General features: G+C 38.7%; 1 protein-coding gene, 1 non-coding gene and 1 pseudogene across 2 annotated transcripts in view; all 3 read right to left on the bottom strand.

Annotated features, from left to right (window-relative positions):
• Positions 1 to 22,814, bottom strand: part of LOC117974454 (ras suppressor protein 1-like) — a 120,343-nt gene that overhangs the window by 81,945 nt on the left and 15,584 nt on the right. The window lies entirely within an intron of this gene.
• On the bottom strand, positions 671 to 12,216 carry LOC112440981 (putative ankyrin repeat domain-containing protein 30B-like; annotated as a pseudogene).
• LOC112441023 (U6 spliceosomal RNA) lies at positions 2,687 to 2,793 on the bottom strand. The gene has a single exon (XR_003029007.1). It is a non-coding gene; the product is annotated as a U6 spliceosomal RNA (small nuclear RNA).

Here is a 22,814-nt window from a genome sequence, read left to right on the forward strand (position 1 = left end):
TTAATTGACTATGCTTTCAGTAAGGCTCCAGGTCAACAGTGGACTATTAGTAAAGGTTTGGAGGAGTCAAAAGAAACAGATTTTCATATGAAGCAGATTTTCAGCTGCATGGGGGATCAGCACCCTAACTCTCATATTGCACAAGACTCCATTGTAATTAATTCTCTTTACTAAATGCAAACCGTTTATTGTAAAAATTAAATAGAGCCCAGAAGTTCAATACCAGCCTGGGCAACATAAGGAGACCCTGTCTCTAAAATACATAAATAAATAAAACCATGTTTCTTCATAGGTTATTGTGGGAGTTCAGTCAGGCTGGTGGGAAACATTTTAAGATGAAGTTATAGGACATAGACACAAATCTTCTTGGAATGCCAAAGGTTTTGTAAAAGTCTCAAGATAGGGTTATGGCTGAAAGCAGCCTAATCCTTACCTTGAGTAAGTAGCTTAAAGTGGGTACAAAGAAAGGTAGAGTAGTTTATCCAAATAGCTTGTTTACTCATGTGGTCTTAAGACTACCCTTTGATCACCCACAGTCAAGATGGCTCTCCTGGGGTAGGGGCACCCAGATTAATTACCCACAGGTGTGTTGGCTCAAAGCCTTTATCATTAAAACTTTGCTAATAAATGCCCACAGGGCCGGCTAGCCAGGGCTGTGGCTGCTGACTCTTTACAGCACCTTCCTTAGTGCCTGTAATCGGCTCAGAACCCTTGCTGCTCTTTCACTGAATATTGGTGTCTGGGTATGTGTCTCATCCGTCATGCAGCCGGGGTCTGTGGGACAGACCACCGCAAGTTAAAATATTCAAATGTTATGGTTTTCTGTTATTAATTCCTACTTTTCATTATTAGATGGTCAATTCTTTGTGGCTTCTAATTCAGGGCATGTAAGCTACTTTAAAATTTGTAATAAAATTTATTTATAAATATATTAATTCATTAAATTGGATAACCTGATCATCCCCTATTACTGAGCTCATCAATCACACTAAGGGTTATACATTTTGTAACAAGCCTAAGTTGTTATGACAATTGAAGAAACATACAATATACAAACTTAAACACTGCATTACTTATTTATACAAAAGTATTATGTAGGATTTTAGGGACCATAATTAAACAAATATTTTTTCAGATAATATTTTTTGAGATTATAAGCTACCTACAACTAAATTCTTAACTAATTCTGAATTATAAACTAAAAAATTTAAATCAAAGCTATATATATATATGTATATACCCACATATATGTATATATGTAAACACATGCTATTTACACATTGCTTTTTTGAATTGCTTTTTTGTGATCAGTAGTTCCATAATCTTATGGTAGCACCACCAAGAGTAGTTTACTATCAGAGGTCTTACCTGGATTGCTATTTTGAGGATTTTTAGATATCTTTCATATATATCCCAAAAGTTGTTGATGAATGCTATGTATAAAAATGTAATAAATAAAATTACTATTTTAACACTGATATAAAAAACATTTACCAAATTTATTAAGTTATTAGGGTATTTCAGATAATATCAGAGCTAACATCAGAACATTACTTATTTCATAGACTTGGAGTTTATAAGCTCTATGAACTTACTAAGCTTTTAATTAAAGAAGAAATAAAGTAAGATGAAATACTCATGAATTGAGGGCAGTCTAACTCAGTAAATTAACTAGAGTTAGCTTGGCGTAACGGAAAATGCCCCTAACTCAGAAAAACTCCTAGCATGGTAACCAACAGGTATTTTTTCTTGAACAACTTGCTTCTCTTAGGCGCAATGTGTTCTAAAAATGAGGATTTTAGAGCCTTATTTCACTAGGTTATTATAAGAATTTAACAAGAGAACATTTTTAAAATACTCTGAGAAATAGTGAAGCAATGAAATAATTTGTTCTTGAACCTTATTGCTGAAACTATTTTAAAATTCCCAATAAAACCCAATGTGTTGGCCTGGTGCAGTGGCTCATGCCTGTGATGCAAGCACTTTGGGATGCTGAGACAGGGGGATCACTTGAGCCCAGAAGTTCAAGACCAGCCTGGGCAACATAGGGAGACCCTGTGTCTACAAAAAATAAATTTTTTTAAAAAAACTATTTATTCATAGGTTATAATGTTCAAATGTTACAGTTTTCTGTTATTAATTCCTACTTTTGGTTATTATTAGATGTTCTATTCTTTGTGGCTTGTAATTCAAGGCATCTAAGCTATTTTATAATTTGTAATGAAATTTATGAATACATTAATTATTAAATTGGACAATCTGATTATCCTCTATTACTGAGCTCATCAATCACACCAAGGGAAGAAAACTAATAGATGTCAGCATCTGGCTTGGACTACTACTAATCTTTCTCTACCTCCCTAAACTCTGAACCAACAAATCTTTCTTAGAATGATGCTTAATCACTATGTTCATTTTCAGCTGCTGTGGAAGACAAAACCCTACCTTTATTTTTTGTAAGTTCCACAAAGAAGATGCCAGTTGGTATTTTCTCATTGGCCTACTAACAACATATTGCACACAAGATCCTATGTGTTACCACATCTCATTTCATAGATCACCTTACATAAATATTTTTCATATGAAAATCACAATTGCAATACTGGCTGTCACCCATTTTGCTTTGACTCACACCATTTCCTTGGAGCTAGTTAGAAAGTAGTCAAATGTCCTTTTGGGGACTGCAAGAAATATACAACACTTCACAGATTTCTGTGTCATCCTTGTGCAGGGACCATGCTCATCTTCTCGACATTGTTTCAATTTTAGTATATGTACCCCTGAAGCCAGCACAAATCCCTACTTTTATATATGAAGACTCATCAGTGATGGATGAGGCTTAGCTCTGTTTAATCTAAGCAACCTACTTGAGATAGAGTGAAGTCTATTGAATGGCTTCATGGTAATGCAGAATTTGAAAATATTTTAAAAACCCGAGATAGAGATGCAAGTAGCACGGGAGATTTTTAACTTTTGGGAAAAAAAGAATCACTTGAGGGGACAACCACAAGTTGGAACCCACTACAACTTTGGAAAGATGACATGGGATCTTACAGAATAAGATGAGACCTTCCACTACCTACAAAATGGTGCTACACGGGATATAAAGTGCCAGGGATATAGATCTGGTAACAAAATAAAAATGGAACTCTAATTCCTTCCTGTAACATTATTTCAACCTGACTTACAGTTTTAAACTGTCGCAACTAATATTTGCTAGAGAAAACAGAAAAGTCACTCAAAGGATAACTTATGAAGGTCTAGGCCAAGTTCAGGCTAAGATGTGGGTTTCACATCAGGTTTTGAGTGGGAGAAGGGTCAATTTGCTCACTATGTGTGTGGCAAAAGATAAAAGTCCTAGCTGCCAGAGCAGGGTGCTGGTACTTTGGAAACAATGGCTGAGAATATATATGTGAACTTTAAAAAACTGTAATAAATTTGAAGTCTACATATGGATCACCATAAAATCTGTGTTAGTAAGGGCACCTGGTCGCAAAGGTCAATCATTACCAGACTGCAGGAACAGTTTCAATGGCAACGATGCAGCAACAGAATCAATGGAAACAACAAAATGAAGAGAATGGCCATTTCCCCCCGCTCCAATTCTTCTGACTTACACAAAATGAATCTCTTCCTTGTACTTAAGGAACCCGTTAGATTCTTTTTAAAAATTCAAGTATTAAGGTATGGAAGAGAGCCCCCAGGGGACACTATCAGGTTTTCTGGTAAAGTGGACATTTCAAGACCCAAATAACTAATTAGAAAAATCAAAATTGTGACACTATGTTTATCCCATGCATAGGGGTTATACGTAAAATCAAGTACACAACATTAGGATCCCTAGGGATAAAGCTGTTGAAAGTCCTAAAATAAAGAATCCTGGACCCATTATTCCTTCTAACTAGTCTAGCTTTTTGACTAGTTTCTGGCCGATGAAGTGAACTAACTCACTGTCATTCAAAAATTACCTGAAACAAACTATAAAATCTCACCTAGTCTTTAAATGTAAACACCGATTAAGTCCACAAGCAACAGCATAACGTTCTGCAGTCATTCCACATGTATCTTCAGCACAGATGTCAACATTTTGCTGAAGAACCATGCCAACTATCTCTCATGCTCCATGACATATGGCAAGCATGAGGGCTGTGCTAAAATAACAAAGAGTTAACTTCATTGTTAGGAACAGAACCAATTTAATATGTGCCTGTCAGTGTAGAATTAACCATTTACATGTACTAACAAACATAACTATCTTGAGTGCTCAAGTGTTTATCCTTGTAAATCACCACCAAGGCTAAAAGGAAGGGGCAAAAAGACTCGTGTCCCACTGGAATATGGCATACTAGAATTGGCTAACATAAAGTCCTTTGAGGGGCAAAGACTTATGCTTTGTTCACTAACCTAAAAGAGGCAAAGATTTAAGTGAAGAATTATCTATTTCTTCCTTATTCTGATATAATATTTTGTACTTCAAAATCAGCTAGAAGTCAGACAAATAAGAGCAATCTGAAGGCTTAAAACAGTATTAGGAATAATGATATTAGTAGTAGTTATAGTAAGTTTACTTAATGATGCTGATAAGAATGTATGAAACACTGAATTAAATGCTGTTGATATTTATAATGTTACTTCAACACAATCGTCCTTAAAGGACATATTATTATTCTCCTTTTCATATAGAAAATCATAGTTGGTATTAACTAATGTTTGCAAGGTCACACCTATCAAGTGAGGAAGCTAGAAATTAAATTTAGTATTGTGTGAATCAAAAGCCTATCTCTTTTCTCTTTATCACTCACCTATGGCTTATCTTAATTAACTAAAATGTTAATCCAATTAAAGATGTCTTTCTTCCCTCTACCCATACAAATTAAAAATAAAAATACACTATGAATAAAAAAGAAAAAAATAATAAATTCACAGTATCTGGTGATAGCAATTAATAGTCACGTAGGGATAACCTAAAATTAATACTCTTCAAAGAAAACAAAGCAAACAATCATCCTAAAGACAAAATGATTTTAAACTCCTATTTATATTTAATATTGCTTTTTCTATAAGGCAGAATCTCACTCTGTTACCCAGGCTAGAGTGTGGTGGCACGATCTCAGCTCACTGCAACCTCTGCCTCCCGGGTTCAAGCGATTCTTGTGCCTCAGCCCCCCAAGTAGCTGGGACTACAGGCATGTGCCACCATTCCCGGCTAATTTTTGTATTTTTAGTAGAGATGGGGTTTCACCATGTTGGCTAGGCTAGTCTCAAACTCCTGGCCTCAAGTGATCCAACCACCTTGGCCTCCCGAAGTGCTGGGATAACAGGCAACAGCTACCGTGTCCAGCAAATATTGCATTTTTTAAAAAGTGTATAAAAAAAGGAAGTTAGAAAAATACTATAAAAGTGTTAATCATTCAATATTGAATTACAAAGTAAACTAAAAAAAGTTCATACTTCTTAAAACTAACACAGAACCACTTTAGCTTATGGAAGATAATGCAACCAAAAACATCAGATTACACATAAGAATCAATCAATATAATAAGAGAAGTCCTACTACATACTGCTCTTTATGTTGACCAGTCCAAATAATTGCTTTTCTTCTGATAATTTGTGTTGATATGTTTCACTATAATCTAATAATTTTAAGTAAATATTAATTTAATATTTCTGACTTGAGTGTTATTTCTCTAGAACACTAAAGTGTTTTTTAATTAAAAAAAAAACTACTATACCATTTAAACTTATTAACTGCATTTGCATTTTTTTGGTCTGTAAAAATTCCACAATTTGCTCACGTCTTTTCATTATGGCCAGTAAAAGTGGTATGAGGCTAGCCTGTAAAACAGTAAAATGATTTATAATTCATGAAATTACATATTTCTCAGCTGAACTGAATACTTTATATAATATCCTATGAACTTAAACACATAAAATATAAAGTCAATCAATAGCAATCCCTTCCTTCTCCCTTTTCTGTGCTGTCTCATGCACTGCACCTTATCTTGTTTCAGCCTCTGCATCACCAAATTAACTCTGGTTATCTCCAAAAATCATTATATTGTAATGATTTTATGGTTTCTCTTCTAAACCAAGAGCTTCTTGAGGGCAAGGGCTGTATCTTTTATCTCTATATCCTTAAACCCTAAGACATAGTAGTAAATATTTTGTTTTTGACTAAATTAGTAATCTAAATTATTACCTCTAGAGCAGTGTTTCTTAAACTATATTCTAAAAGATAATTACCTTACCAGAAGTAATGTACCCCAACAGATTCCACCATTATCTATGTTGAAGAAATATTATAAAACTGTGAATTAAATGTCCATTATTCAATAAATGACTTGAACTTTGCCTAATCCTTATTTGACAATATATTTTTGTGGCAGACATTAACATTTTACAAATTAGAATTTCAGGGATACAGTTTTGAAAGCTTTGCAAGAAAAATGGAGGTTTCCTCTGGGTGATACAAACTCGCATGATTCTCTTCTACCAATAATCCCAAGATCCCAGATGCCAATGTCAGGCACATCTGCTCTAAATGGGTCACTAAGGAAGTGGCTCTAAATTAAAAGAGTTTGGCTTCAAATGAACTTTGATTGCTTATTATTAAATAATAATGGGGTTTCTCCTATTACAAGACAACAGAATTTTATCTCAGCTATTAGAAATTCAGTATAAAAGTTTATTCTCAATTATAATAATCATCCTAGGATCCTAATGCATATCTTTTTAAAATGCAATAATCCATTTTTATTCTGGTTTCTATTGTAACTGCTACTTAATTTTTGGCAAAATATCAACAATATTAATAAAATGGCCTATTAATTAAAGTTCTAACTCATCTATGTGGATTAGCATAATATAAGCCACTAAATCACTTGAATTTTAAGGGACGATTCTGAGGAGAAGGATATAATATTTTCTACAATATGCACAACCTATTCAAATACAACCATGATTAATACAAAAAGGCTTAAAGTCATTCTAATAGAAGATGATTATTTATGGTTTATATACAGAAAAATCATTGTTTAAAAAATCTTCTAAATTCTAGAAGTAGCCCATTATTAATGAATTAATGTAAAATATAAACTATATATTATAAACAGCTATCAACTGTCTTGAATACCTTGAAATCTCTACCAAAATATACTATGAGAGAGGAATTGATAACTGAAATATTTACAGAGGCAAAAGAGGTAAGTTGAGGAAGTGATGTAACTAGGTGGGCACAGTAGCAAACTGGAAACATATGCTTTGTGTAAAGTTAGAACGTCTTCATAGCATACCAAACAGTCATATGGGCTCAAGAGACACCAGATTCAATCCTTTAAGAGGAAATCCAGATTTCTGCATGTCTCCTACATTTTACATGTTGACTCAATTTACGCAGGCAAATTTTGCTTTCCTGTAGTTTTACACTAATTGGAAAGAAAAAAAAACTTGGGTAGGAAAGAATATTTGAAAAAGTTTTACCTTTAACAAATTCAAATATTTATCATAAATGCATAGAAAAGCCACACTCTCTGGTAATTCTTGTAAAAATATTAATATTTAAAGTAAAATCTTAGAAAATTAAGTTCTTTCAAACCATTTTCATTCAAGGAATGTTTGAGCTTCCAAATATAAAAAACCTTACATATGTTAATGTTAAAACAAATGGATTTCAAATATTTTGAAAATAACATTGGTTAACGTCCACCTTCTTTTGCACTTTGATGACTGCACCATGGGACAGCAGTTTTGCCACCATTGACAAATTCTCACTATAAACAGTATAATGGAGAGCCGAGTTGCCATACACATCTACAATATTTAGATCGGCACCAGAATCTGTGAGAATATTTGCACAAGCCTCCCTCTGGCATTGTAGAGCCTGTCAGTATTAAAACAAGAAGTAAATTATAAATTATGGGAAATCAAAATAAATATTCCACAGGTTTCACAAACTAGTTGTATTTCAATGAGATAAATTCATTTTTATTCTATGTATTTAAACCAAATCCATCTCCTGCTGAAAAAACTGGCTACGATTTACCTTCATCAGAGGTGTCCAGTTTTTGCCATCAAGACGTCAAGCTGGCACTTTCTGTCTACCAGAAATGTTACTACTTCCGCATGGCCGTTGACACAGGCCCAGTGTAGAGCAGTCCTACGAGAGTGAGAGGACTTTTAGGCAAAGTATAGTCCACTGTCTCAAAACATACAACGATTTATGTAATTGTAAACATTAAATAGCATGCTCTTTCTCTGCCTTCAAAAGAAATATTTAATATTCTCCTGAAGAAAGTACAACATTTGTTCACTCTTATTACTCACTGCATTAATGAAAGAGTGGCCTATTTGAATAGAAAGAGTTTGGCCTTTGGATTCAGTTCAACTTGGGCTTGAATATTACTTTAAGAAGTTTCACTTTCTAGCTGTCACTTAAACTTTCTGCACCTCGATTTTCTCATCAATAAAATGAAGATGAATACAGCAGTTATCTCACAGGACATCACTGTGATGCCTCAATGAGAATCTATGCAAAGTATTTTGGAGAGTTCTTAGCACAGGTAACAGCTCAGTAGTTGTTAGATATAATTATTACTACTACTTAACAAAGGCAACATTTTAAGTAAAAGGTGCAATTATGCCTGCTTTGTGGTGTGCTTTAAAGGTTAGAGATAACACGGTATTTTAATGATTCTAAGATGCTCAATTTCTCATATTTTAACATTTCTGACATTGAAATGCCACTTATAATTCATTATTTATTACAACTATATTTAGCAGAAATTTAAACAATCTTTTATTGGTGCATAAAATAAGGAGGCATCACACAATTCACAGTGCCTTCCAAGAAGTGGAATACGGTATATACAACAGGACGATGGCAGTCCTAGTCACAGGATTAACATTGAAAGAAATTTTAACTTTTAAGAGTACTACGCAAAAAGAGAGTTGAAATAAAAACAACTGTTTAATATTTAATATTAAATTAAATTAATATTTAATAACTTCTTTAATATTTTAAAAACTTCAAGCCAAAGAAAACTTGGGATTCAAATAAATAGGTATGGCTCATTTTATTCTGTATTTAGATTTACAGACTGTATGTAAATTCATATTTAAATTTATAGAACGCATGTGAATTAGATATTTCCAATGATTAATATTACTCTTTAAAGCTGTTATAAATGTCCAACATCGTGGGTGGTAGTTATCACTTACTAGTTTCCCACTTCAGAATTGTTTTTGTTTTAAAGACGAGAGGGAAAGCTTCAACTGAGATTCAGTCCTAATACTCCAATTTTAAATCTCTCACTTTGCTCAGGCTGAGCAGGTAACTGTGAAATTTTTAAGGAAGAAAAGGTCTTCAGAGTTAATAGGATGTCTCTTCTACATAATAGGCATTCAGCTTACATGTGATAAATGGATTAAAAGAATGGATCAATACAGTTGGGAAGTTCAATATCTTAAAAAACTGCTATAAATAAAGCACTTATATTTGCTATTTTATTTTTCTAATAATTACACTAAAATGATTAATCTATAATTATTGACATATACATAAGTCTATATGTGTCTAATAAAATGTATATGTAAATCAATAACCACAGATAAAAGATTCTCTTCTGAAGATGCTAAAAGTTCACAGAATATACTAATCCACAAAAAAATTATAGAACATGAGAAATTATTTTTATCTGTGAAAAATTCATATTCCTGCACTTCTCAAAAATTATTTCATTAATAACAAACTTTTACTAACAGCATTGTACATGCTCAATGCAGAAATCACAGATAATAAAAAGGAAAAACATTTAAATTTAAACAAATGCCCTCAAATAATAAATTTTATCATATTTCGTACATAATTTCAGATAAGACCATAGTCTGTATGTGTAATCAAACTGAACTTTACCTTCACTTGATACACCAAAATATATTTTCAAATGTCAACATACTTCTGTATATATTTCTACCTTGAGTGGTCACATATTATCCCATGCTGTAAACTCACTGAAGTGTATTTATAAAAGCCATTATATCGATTCTTCTTAATACATTGATATTTTAAGCAGTGCTCAGAAAAGAAATTGTGTGTATGTTTCATTATTTTGTAAAAACATTTTAGTATAATAGAATTGATCACTAACAGGCATAAACAGTTTTTAAATATGGTACTTACCATCAAATTGTCTATTGAAAAGTCATCTGCAACTTAAACTTTAAGGAGCACTATAAATATCACTGCTTTTTATCCTCACAAACTTTGTGGACAGGAAACAGTATTTGAGTCCTCTTTTAACTTAAATGCCTTCTCTAACCAGGAACACTAAATATTGTTTCCTGTGTGCATAGGCCACTTACAGATCTTAAAAAAGGACTTTGCCCAATTTTAAATTAGAGGTCAAGTAGTTTTTTTAGATCTGCAATTTAGACCTCTAATTTATGTTGCCCAATTTTAAATTAGAGGGTTTTTTTGTTGATTTGAGTGAATTCTCTATAAAATGAAGATTTTTAAATCTAATATGTATACACACACGCATATACATATGTAGTAAATATTTTACAAGTATGCTGCCTTTTATTTTTTCTCATATGCACGGTGATTTAATTTTTGTTTTACTAAATTAACCTTCAGAATGCTTGCTTCTGAGCTTCTTAGAAAGGTTTTGTCAACATAAAAATGTATCTGTGTGAACAGGCATTTTGTTTTCTTCTGGTATTTTTATCATTTTGTATATTAAAAACTTTGGAATTCTGTGGCATAAAAATCTAGTTTTCTCCAAAAAGCAGGCATTTCACTTATGAAACTAGTTATTTTCCTACTAGTACAAAGTGTGACCATTATCAAGATCTAAATTCTTACATATATTTGGGTGTTTCTGGATTTTCTATTCTATTGTATCCATTTACCTGTTAGCAAACAGTTTGTGATTTTATTTATTTTATCTCATTTATTTATTTTTTGAGACAGAGTCTCACTCTGTCGCCTAGGCTGGATTGCAGTGGTGGGATCTCGGCTCACTGCAACCTCTGCCCACCGGGTTCAAGCAATTCTCCCGCCTCAGCCTCCCGAGTAGCTGGGATTACAGGCACCCGACATCATGCCCGGCTAATTTTTGTATTTTTGTAGAGACGATGTTTCACCATATTGGCCAGGCTGGTCTTAAACCCCTGACCTCAGGTGATCCATCCGCCTCGGCCGCCCAAAGTGCTGGAACTACAGACGTGAGCCACTGCTGCTGGCCCATCTTGTGCAAATTGATAGCACATTTTGACATCTAGAAGGGCAAGACTTTTCTACTCAATTACAAAATATTTAAAATGTCATCACAGTAGTAAAAGACAGCCTGTGTAATTTTTAAAAAAAATGTTAAAACGATAACTTTATTTGGTTTATGTAAAACTGATAACTCGCATCCTGAGAAAAATGAGTCTTCTTAAATTCAAGAACATAAACCATCTTCCTACCTCAAAGTTTCCTTTCTAAGACCCCTCAGCAAAGAACATATTTACATAGACATTCATTGATATCAAAATGGATATTGGACTTCATCCAAAGAACTTTTAGCCAAGAAGTTCATATATTATAGGAATTATTTCATTATGCACCATTTCATAATGTATCTAACATTATCTTTTAAAACCTGTACATTAAAAGTAAAACCCTGTATGTACTTAATTTTGTGAGTTAAATCACTTTAAAATTTTCTACACAGTGCTCTGTGAGAGGAAGTGGAAGTGAAGGAGAAAGCAGCGAAAGTTTGGGGTTGATTTTAAGGTGGCCTGGGCCCTCTGACCCGCAGGACGCCCCCATCCCAGGCCTGGGGGGCCTACCCGGGAAAAAGGCCTAGACCCCGGGGCCCAGGACGGCCGACCTGCCGTTCGCCACTCCTCCACCTGCTCCCCTCGTCCCCAGGCCTCCCAGCACTCCATTCTTAAGGGGCGATCCTCCTACAGCCGCCTCCTCCTCCTGCAGCCCGGCTCAGGCAGGGCCTGGTATCTCTTCTTCACATCTCTTTTGTTCAGGTCGATGGTCTTCCTCATGGTTATCCCCTCCAGATTCCAGGCTTGGCCCAGGGAGACAACTTTGTGGATCTTCCTGAGATCCCCATAGTGGATCACGCAAGAGTCCTTGTTGGTGTAGACCAGCTGACTGAAGGGGCTCGGGCGCTCCGGGCCCTTCACGCCCTTGCCAGCTGCGGCAGAGAGCTTCTTCATGGCTGCGGCCACCTGCTAGAGAGAGCCTGTGCCTCCCGCTCGCCCTTCCCCAGCCCCCGCCGCTCGCCCTCGCCCTTCTTGAGTCCCCACACCCGCTCCAACACCAGTAAAACTTGCTGTCTGGCCAAGCTCTTGGACACTACGGCTTCTCCTGGGAGAAATTCGCTGAGCAAAGCCATTAGGCGCAGTGCATGCGCAGCTCAGCAGGCTGAGGAGACACGCGCCCTGGCCGCCCTCCCCCGGGCACCGCATGCAGGTGGCACCTGCCGCTGAGGCGCTGTCGGGCTGGCCTCCCTGGAGCAGAACGTGGGAGACGCCCTGCCACACGGTCCGCTTGACATAGCCGCCCCTGGCCCCTCCTCGACCCGCGATCCAGGAGCTGGGCCCTGGCGCTGGGCACCGTGCAGCCTCCTCGATGGCGCTGAGCGTCGGTTCCTGCCCTCCTGCAGCTGGGGACCCACCCCTGACTTAGAATCCCTGGACGCTTCTGGCCCAAGGATCCGCGCTGCTGGTGGCGCTGACAGGGTCCGGGTTGGAGCCCCTGCTGCCGCGTCCCATGTTCAGATGAGAGCTGCACCTGAGTCCACGGTGGAGGCTGCAGGGCTGGGCCCAGACCGCTGAGGGTCGTCGAGTGAACCGCCCTACCACCCTGGGCTCTGCTCTTTCTTGGCCGGCGCTAGCAGCTCAGGCTCGCGACCTCTGAGCCCCGTACAGCTGCCGAGATGAGGCACTGAGGCAGATTCCCGCCCTCCTGCCCTGACGTCCCACCGCCTGACTTAGGCGCAGTGGCGGCGTTCGACCCTAGGGTGCGCCGCTGCCGGTGACAAGGACAGGTTCTGGGGTTGCCACTGCTGCTGCCACGTTCGAATACCAGCTGCAGCTGAGCCCACGGCGGAGGCTGCACGGCTGGGCCCAGAGAGCCTGAGGGTCGCCGTGTGGCACACGCCCTCCCTCTCTAGGCCCTGCACTTCTTGGCTCGCGCCCAGAGCACTGGGTTGCGGGCTCCGGACACTGCAGACGCCAGGATGGGGCTGAGCGGCGGGTTCCTGTCCTGGTGCAGATATGGGGCGGACCGACTGACGTCAACGCTGTAGCAGCATCTGTCCCTGGTCCGCGGTGACTGGGCCCAAGGAGAAGAAGGAAGTTTAGGGTTGCTCGGCCATATTTGCCTGTTCGCCAAGTGCAGGTAGAGGCTAAAGCTCAGACAGCGGCATGGACGGCGGGTCCGTTTGACGGCTTCAGGTTGCTGAGTGTGCCCCCTGCTCGGCCCCAGCGTCCCTTCCTCGTTCACCCGCATCTGGAATATGGCGGTGGCGCTGGGTAATCTGCAGTCATCCTGGATGTGGCTGAGCTGCGGTTCTCTCCCTTGGGCTGAAAGGGAGACTTAGTTGAGTAGAGCAGATGGAGAAAAAGTTAGATTGAACTCATCCTGCTTAAAGACTGGCAGGCTGGGTGCAGTGCCTCGTGCCTGTACTTCCAGCGCTTTGGGAGACCAAGATAAGAGGATCACTTGATCCCGGGAGTTTCAGACCAGATTAGACAACACAGGGAGACTTCATCTCTACAAAAATAAAACAAATCAGACAGGCATGGTGGTGCATGCCTGTGGCCCCAGCTACTTGGGAGATTGATTGTGGGAGGATCACTTGGTTCCGGAGGTTTGTGGGTACAGTGATCTGTGATTGTGTCACAAACAAGGAATGAGAGGCCTTGTTGCTCCACATCCTAGACAGATTTGACATTTGCAGTCTTCTGGATTTCCGTTATTATTTGGTTATTTCTGCCCCTGCATTTTAAGCCTAGGCAACACAGACTCGCTCTCTAAATAAATAAATAAATAACTTCTAGTCACTATATCATATCTATGTCGAATTCTTTACACACGAAGCTTGCAGAGTTGAAACTCCCAGCACCCTCTAATTATGTGATAGGGACCATGTGATTAAAGTGGGTGACCACGTTCTTGCTTTTGGTCATTCCAATAGGTATGCAGTGGTAGTTCATTACTGCATTTCCCTAAGGAAATATTATGTGGACCATCATTACATATGCTTATTTTTTATTTGCATATTTTATTTGGTGAGATGCCTGTTACAGTCTATAGTTCACTTTTTAATTGGGTTGTTTGTTTCTTATTATTCAATTTTAAGAATATTGGTATATTTTGGAGAAAATTCATTATTCAAATATGTTTTGCAAATATTTTCTTCGAGTCTGTGGCTTGTCTTCCCTTTCAATGGCTTTCACACACACAAAAAAGTGACATTTTAATCAAGTCCAACTTATCATATTATTTCTTTTAGGTACTGTAACTTTGGCGTTTTTCTAGAGATCATCAAACCCAAGAGAGTCTAGATTTTCTCCTGTTATTTTCCAGAAGTTTTATAGTTTTGTATTTGACATTTATGTCTGTGATTCATTTTGAGTTAATTTTGGTGAGGGGGTAAGATCTGATTCATTTTTTTTCACTTGTGGATATTCAGTTGTTCCAGCACCAATTTCAGAAGAAACCAATCTTTGTTTCATCATATTGCCTTTACTTTTCCATCAAAGATTAAATATATTGATTTGTCTCTATTTCTAAACTGTCTTGTTTCATTAATCTGTCTATTTTTTCATCAACATGATACAGCCTTGATTACCATAGCTTTACAGTTAAGTCTTGAAGTTGGGTAGTGCCTGTCTTTCCTCCAACTTTGTTCTCTCCTTCAATATTGTGTTAGCTATTCAAGGTCTTTTTCTTCTCCATATAAGCTTTAGAATTAGCTTTTCTATATCTGTAAAATAATTCACTTCCATGTTGAGTAGAAGTGCATTGAATCCGTACATTGGGAAGAGCTGACATCTTGACAATATTGAGTTTTTCTATTCATTAATATAATGTATCTTCTCCATCTGTTCAGTTCTTTTTTGATTTCTGTCATCAGATATGGACAGTTTATGAAATTACATAACTTCCTCTACCTTGACCAAAGAACAGTGATGAATTCCTCATTCTGCAGCCAACAAGTCACCTGTGAGAGCCACGTGTCTAAACATAGACAGGAGGGTAAGAAAATGATAAAGAGATCCTGGGAAACATAGGAAATTCATGAATCAGCAACTATGTCTAAGTAACTCCTTTCCATATCCCCAGTGCACCTGTTGCTTCAGCCAATACCTGCTGGTGTGGCCGAGGATGCTGGTGCTCCTGGCTTTCCCGGCCCTGCCCCCAGGGCTACCTTCGGGTGTGTGCCTCTTGACCTTAGTGAGAATGTAGTTCTTTATCCCTACCATGGGTGAAATATTTTCGCAAATAAACACTTTTTAAAATAATGTCAACTTTTATATTAGAGGTGCTGCGTGTGCAGGTTTGCATGTGTCTTTTTGGTACAGTGTTGTATTTTCCTTCGGTATATACCCAGTAATGAGGTTGATAGTTCAATTAGTAGCTCTATATTACATTTTTTGAGGAATCTCCAAACTGCTTTCCATAGTGGCTAACCTGATTTATATTCCCAGTGACAGTGAATAGGAGTTTTCTATTGTCTGCAGCCTCGCCAGCATTTGTTAACAAATATTTATATATTTCAGGCAAAGATCATCTGTTAGTTTTTATTTCAGCACATCCTCTGAAGAAGATAGTGTTTTTAACAACCAAAGATGATTCAACATTTCAAACTTGTTTTTTTATTTTTCTTTTTCTGACGCCATGTGGAACTTTCTGTCTGCCTCAGTTTAAGGTATAGGTTAAGAGCACTGTACCTTGAAGTGACCCATCTCAGTGGCCCCATGCAGTGTTCTATCCCAGAACTCTTCACAAGCTTTTGCCCTGTGTGACCAGTGTGGAAAGGAGCCCCCCCAGATAGTGTTTCCCCAGGCAAGTGACCAACTAAAGAATTACCACAATTATGTGTGACTGTTCTCAAGGTTCCCAAACATACAGAGGGGGACAGTTGCAGGTAATAAAGCTTTATTAAAGGCAGTAACATCTCAACCCAGCAGGAAACATACTGTGGGCTATGAGAACAGGTTACAATAAATATTGTGGAAGAAAAATTCACTTTAATCAGATATTTGCCCCAAAATCCTCTTGCTCAAATATTAAATGTTCCTCCTGCACACGTGGCAATACCAGACTTACAGAAAGCACACGTGGTGAGAGACAAAGCCTGCTGCCTATCTGTGAGCTTCAGTGCCCAATGAGACTCAGCAAGCTGTTCATCTCTTCTTTCTACACTCCTGCTTTTATTGCACAGTACATTTTCATATATGTTTTATTCCATTTTTGAATGTTGTATTCCATTGGTCTCTCAGACTAATGATGAAACAATATGACACAATTTTAATTTCCAAGTCTCTACAATATTTTACAGGGGAAGTCACTCTCAATTTTCAGACTTTTCATGGATATTTTGTTTGCTCTTCTATACAATAAAATTTCTATATTCAGAACACAGATGGTATCTACATTGGAGTTAAACTCAACTTATTTAATTTTCGTTATTTATTTAAATTTTAACCTTAGGGGTACATGTGCAGGATGTGCAGGTTTGTTACATAGGTAAATGTCTGTCAGGGGTAAGGGTTGTTGCACAGATTATTTCACCACCCAGATATCAAGCCAAGTGTCCATTAGTTATTTTCCTGATCCTCTCTTTCTCCCCACCTTCCACCCTCCAGTAGACCCCAGTATGTGTTGTTTCCCTCTATGTGCCCACGTGTTCTCATCATCTAGTTCCCACTTATATGTGAGAACATGCCATAGATGGTTTTCTGTTAATGCATTCCTTTACTAAGAATAATGGTCTCCACCTCCATCCATGTCCTTGCAAAGGTACATATACACCATGGAATACTATGCAACCAAAAAATCAGCTTATTAATTAAAGTACCTTTGATGTCTTAATAATGTTGACCCTGCCTAATCATGTAATGTCATAATTTTCATTTATACAAATCTATTTTGATGTTTTCAAGAAATATTTTGCAACAATTCCATACAAATTGATTTAAAATAATTGTTCAGGAAATTTTGGCATTATCTGTTTTCCATCTATGAACATGAACACAAGACAGTCTCATTAATTCAATTAACATAATTTATTGTGTTAATGAATTTCCTAATTCGATGACTCTCACTTGCATTTCAGGCATAAATGGAATTCCTAATGATCTAATATTTTAATGGGTTAACACAATGCTTTTTAACATTTAAAAATTTTACTTTCATATAATATGTTCTTATTATCTATAATATTCTATACAGCATCAAACAAGTAAAGTTGTATCACTTTTATATATCCTTTCTAAAAACTATTGGGAATATTGGTTACCTTATAACTTTTAAATAGTTTAAGCAGTATTGGTATATTAATTAGTTCATGAGTAAAATTTTCTTCCGGACAATATAAATTTGGTGCTTTCTTTTGTGCAAAACTAATCTTAAATAAACGTTCTGTTTCTTCTATGAATACTACTTAATTTAGCACCTCTATCTCTGTGAGGTAAATGACCTTAAACTATATATTCCTAGACTATATATGAGCCACATTTTAATACTCATTTGCATTGAATCACAGAATTTTGTTCCTGTTTTTCATTTTAATATATGACTTTAAATTCTTCTCTGCATGGAAACCTGTTGACACCTCCTTTTCAAGCTCTTTGTGTGGTCCCATCTGTTTACAATTCACTAATACTTCGGCTCAGGAATTTCGGGGTTAACTGAAAATCAGATTTTCAGCAGAGGCAGATCTCAGGGAAGCACGGAATCTGGTAAGACACATGTGCTTTGCTGTCAGTCTTTCATGTCTCAGACTCAGCATTTCCAGTTCTCTCCATGTGAGCCCCTGTCTGCCTCCAGGGATTACGGAAAAACAGAGCCTCTCCCATTTTCATGTCTTTGAAGGTGCTTGGGTATAACGTTGTCATTTTTTTGGTAATTGGAAACTAAGACAAAGTTATTCAAAAATCACTATAATTCATCAAATATGTACTGTCCTTTTATCTACAGGTGAGATGACAATTGTAGTTCTCTGGGGAAGTAAACTCATAGGATCACAAACCCCTATCCCAGCGTCTATGCACTCAATGGCTGTTGTGAACATAAACCTGAGCCCATTGTCCCAGCAGCAGAAAGAAATCAGGTGAGTAGTTTATATTTCAATCGGTAAGCAGAGTCTATTGTCCGTGGATCAATAGACAGAATACGTGCTCTTTTCTTGAAAAAAAAAATTTCTGGGTCACAAACTGACCAGGACCAAATCCATGCATGAAAAAGGAAATAATTACTGAGTCGTGAGCTTAACTTTTGGAGAAATAATGGATGTCCAAGACCATAAATCAATCCGTAAGTGTTCCTAAATTAATTGTATGTCATTCTCACTGTTCATCATTGTTGAATTTTGATGTATGAAGCCATAAAATTTGTTTTCTGGGCACTGTGGCTCACGCCTGTAATCCCAACAACTTGGGAGGCAGAGGCTGGTAGAGTATGAGGTCAGGAGTTGGAGAACACTCTGGTCAACATAGTAAAACCCCGTCTCTACTAAAAATACAAAAAGTTAGCCATGTGTGGTGGTGTGCACCTGTATTCCAAGCTACTCAGGAGGCTGAGGCAGGAGAATCCCGTGAACCGGGGAGGCAGAGGTTGTGGTGAGCCGAGATCACGCCATTGCACTCCAGCTTGGCAGGCTGGGCAACAGTGCAAGACTCCATATCAGAAAAAGAAAAAAAAAGGTTTCTGAAGGTTCTCTAGTATAATTTGAAAGTGAGGGGCGCCCTTCCACACCGCACGCTTGACAGAGCCACCCCGGCTCTTCCTGGACCCGCGATCCAGGAGCTGGGCCCTGGAGCTGGGCACCCTGCAGGATCCTGGATGACGCTGACAGTCAGTTCCCTCCCTCCTGCAGCTGGGAACCCATCCAGTGACTTGGGCGCCCTGGAGGCTTCTGGCCAAGGATCCGCACTGCTGGTGGTATTGGCAGGGTCAGGGATGCAGCCCCTGCTGCCGCGTGCCATGTTCAGGCAGCAGCTACAGATGAGTCCACGCTGGAGGCTGCAGGGTTGGGCCCAGACAGCTAACGGCCGTCGAGTGCATGAGCCTTTCACCCTGGGATCTGCTCTACCTTTGCCAATGCTGGCAGCTCAGGCTCGCGACCTCTGGGCCCTGTACAGCTGCGGGGATGAGGCTTTGCTGCAGGTTCCCGCCCTCCTGCAGCCCAGGGCCCAAAGCCTGACTTAGGCGCAGTGGCAGCGTCCGACCCTAGGGTTCACCGCAGCTGGTGGCACGGACAGGTTCTAGGGTTGGCACCGCTGCCGCCACCTTCAAATGCCAGCTGCAGCTGATCCCACGGTGGTGGCTGCAGGGCTGGACCCAGAAGGCCAGAGGGTCGCCGTGTGGAACACACCCTCCCTCTCTAAGCTCTGCTCTTCCTTGGCTCGCGCCCAGGGCGCTGGGTTGAGGGGTCTGGGCACCGTGCAGCCGCCAGGATGGGGCTGAGGAGCCGGTTCCTGCCCTGGTGCAGACATAGGGTTGATCCACAGATTTCTGTGCAGCAGCGGCACCTGTCTCTAGTCCGCGCTGCCTGGGCCCAGAGGGGAAGTGGGGAGTTTGAGGTTGCTTGGCCATTTTGCCTGTGCGCCAAATGCAGGCAGCCCCTACAACTCAGACAGGCACGGATGGCGGGTCCAGTTTGGATGGCTTCAAGGTTGTTGACTGCACCTGCTGCCAGACCTCAGGGTCCCTTCCTCGTTGACCCGCATCTGGAGTATGGTGGTGGTGCTGGGTAATCTGCCCCCATCCTGGATAGGGCTGAGCGGCGGTTCTCTCCCTCGGGCTGAGAAGGAGACTTAGCTGAGTAGAGCAGATGGAGAAAAAGTTAGATTGAACTCATCCTGCTTAAAGACTTGCAGGCTGGGTGCAGTGCCTCATGCCTGTACTTCCAGCGCTTTGGGAGACCAAGATAAGAGGATCACTTGATCCCAGGAGTTTCAGACCAGATTAGACAACACAGGGAGACTTCATCTCTACAAAAATAAAGCAAATCAGCCAGGCATGGTGGTGCATGCCTGTGGCCCCAGCTACTTGGGAGATTGATTGTGGGAGGATCACTGGGGCCTGGGAGTTCGTGGGTACAGTAAACTGTGATTGTGCCACAAACAAGTGACGAGAGGTCCTTTTGCTCCACATCCTTGACAGCATTTGACGTCTTCATTCTTCTGGATTTTGCTTATTGTTTGGTTATTTATGCCCCTGTACTCCAAGCCTGGGCAACAGAGAATCTCTTTCAAAACAAATAAATAAATACATACATACATACATACACACATACATAAAAGAATTCTAGTCACTATATCATATCTAAGTCGAATTCTTTACACATCAACTTGTAGAGTTAAAGCCCCCAGTGCCCTCTAATTATGTGATAGGGACCATGTGATTAAAGTGGGTGACCATGTTCTTGCTTTTGGTCATTCCCACAGATGTGCAGTAGTAGCTCATTACTGCATTTAAGAAAATATTACGTGGAACGTCATTACACATGCTTATATTTTATTTGTACATTTTATTTGGCGAAATGCCTGTTACACTGTTTAGTTCATTTTTTAATTGGGTTGTTTGTTTAGTTTTAATAAGATTGGTATAATTTGGATAAAATTCATTAATCAAATATGTTTTTCAAATATTTTCTTCCAGTCTGTGGCTTGTCTTCTCTTTCAATGGCTTTAAGAGAACAAAAATGTGGCATTTAAATCAAGTCCAGCTTATAATATTATTTCTTTTATGTATTGTAACTTTTGCGTTTTTCTCTAGAGATCATCAAACCCAAGAGAGTCTAGATTTTCTCCCGTTACTTTCCAGAAGTTTTGCAGTTGTCTATTTGACATTTACGTCTGTGATTCATTTTAACTTTGGTGAGGGGGTAAGATCTGATTCATTTTTTTTTTTTACATGTAGATATTCAGTTGTTCCAGCAGCACTTTCTGAACAAACCAATTTTTGTTTCATCATGTTGCCTTTACTTTTTCATCAAAGATTAAATACATTGATATGTCTCTATTTCTAAACTGTCTTGTTTCACTAAACTGTCTCTTCTTTCATCAACGTGATACAGCCTTGATTACCATAGCTTTACAGTAATTCTTGAAGTTGAGTAGTGCCTGTCTTTCCTCCAACTTTGTTCTCCTTCAATATCGTGTTAGCTATTCAAGGTCTTTTTCTTCTCCATATAAGCTTTAGAATTAGCTTTTCTACATCCATAAAATAATTTGCTTCCATTTTGATTAGAAGTGCTTTGAATCTATACATTGGGGAGAACTGGCATCCTGATGATACTGAGTTTTTCTATTCCTGTATATAACTCCTCCATCTGTTCAGTTCTTTTTTGATTTCTGTCACCAGATATGAACAGTTTATGGAATTACATAACTCCCTCTACCTTGACAAAAGAACAGTGATGAATTCCTCATTTTGCAGACAAGTCACCTCGAAGGGCCATGTGACTAAACATAGACATGATGGCAAGAAAATAATAAAGACATCCTGGGAAAAATAGGAAATTCAAGAAATAATAACTCCTGTTAGTGAGCTCTCATGAGACAGGATGGTTTTATAAGGGGCTCTTCCCCCTTTGCTCAGCACTTCTCCTTCCTGCTGCCTTGTGAAAAAGGTGCCTTGATTCCCCTTCTGCCATGATTTTAAGTTTCCTGAGGCCTCCCCAGCCATGCTGAACTGTGAGTCAATTAAACCTCTTTCCTTCATAAATTACCCAGTCTTGAGCAGTTCTTTATAGCAGTGTGAAAATGGACTAATACAATTTTCAAACTACAAATTTAAAGAACATACTACATACCTGGGAAATAATCAGACCAGAATGACCTATACCCTACACCAAGTCATACTCCAGTAAAATTACAGGAAATAAAATTGTATCAACAGGCTTTCAGACAATTTATGCCAGAAGCAATAAAGTAACACATCGACAGCACTCCAGAAAAGAAACTTTGAGTCTGTATACCTGTAAAATTGATTTTCATGTAAAAAGAACACAAATTTTTATGTACTATCCACAGGAAAAACTGGGAATATTATTCTCTTGATACCTTTCTGAGGAATATTTCAGAGTACAAGCTTCAGAAAATCAAAATAAATAGAGATACATTGACCTAAGGACTCTTGATGTGCATAAAAGATAGAGGTGCCTGTAGAACTAAGACTATGTGAGGGCTAAAGGAGAGAAAGTATCATAGGAAATGGCTATATGTGCTGAAAATCTAGATACAGTTCAAGTTCCAAGGAGCAGGGAGCCATATTTCCACAGTTAAAAACAGATTAGAGATGTATCGCATTTCTGGTTAGCAAATAGAGTCTGGAAGTTGTCACTACCATGCTCACAGTAAGAAAAAGGCTGAGCAAACAAAACAAAAAACTATTCCGTAGATTCATCAGAAAATTGAGGTCACAGGGCAAGCCACCATACTGAAAACTAGAGACAGGCAAACACAGAGAATCACAGCATACTAGGAGCAGAAATACCTGCTGGAGCCAGCAACTGGTAAGGATGCTTCAAGGATAACTGCCTAATTGCCAGAGACTGAGTGGTAGACTAGTTTGA

The sequence above is a fragment of the Pan paniscus genome, chromosome 8 (assembly GCF_029289425.2).
Source record: "Pan paniscus chromosome 8, NHGRI_mPanPan1-v2.0_pri, whole genome shotgun sequence".
Lineage (NCBI taxonomy): Eukaryota > Metazoa > Chordata > Mammalia > Primates > Hominidae > Pan > Pan paniscus.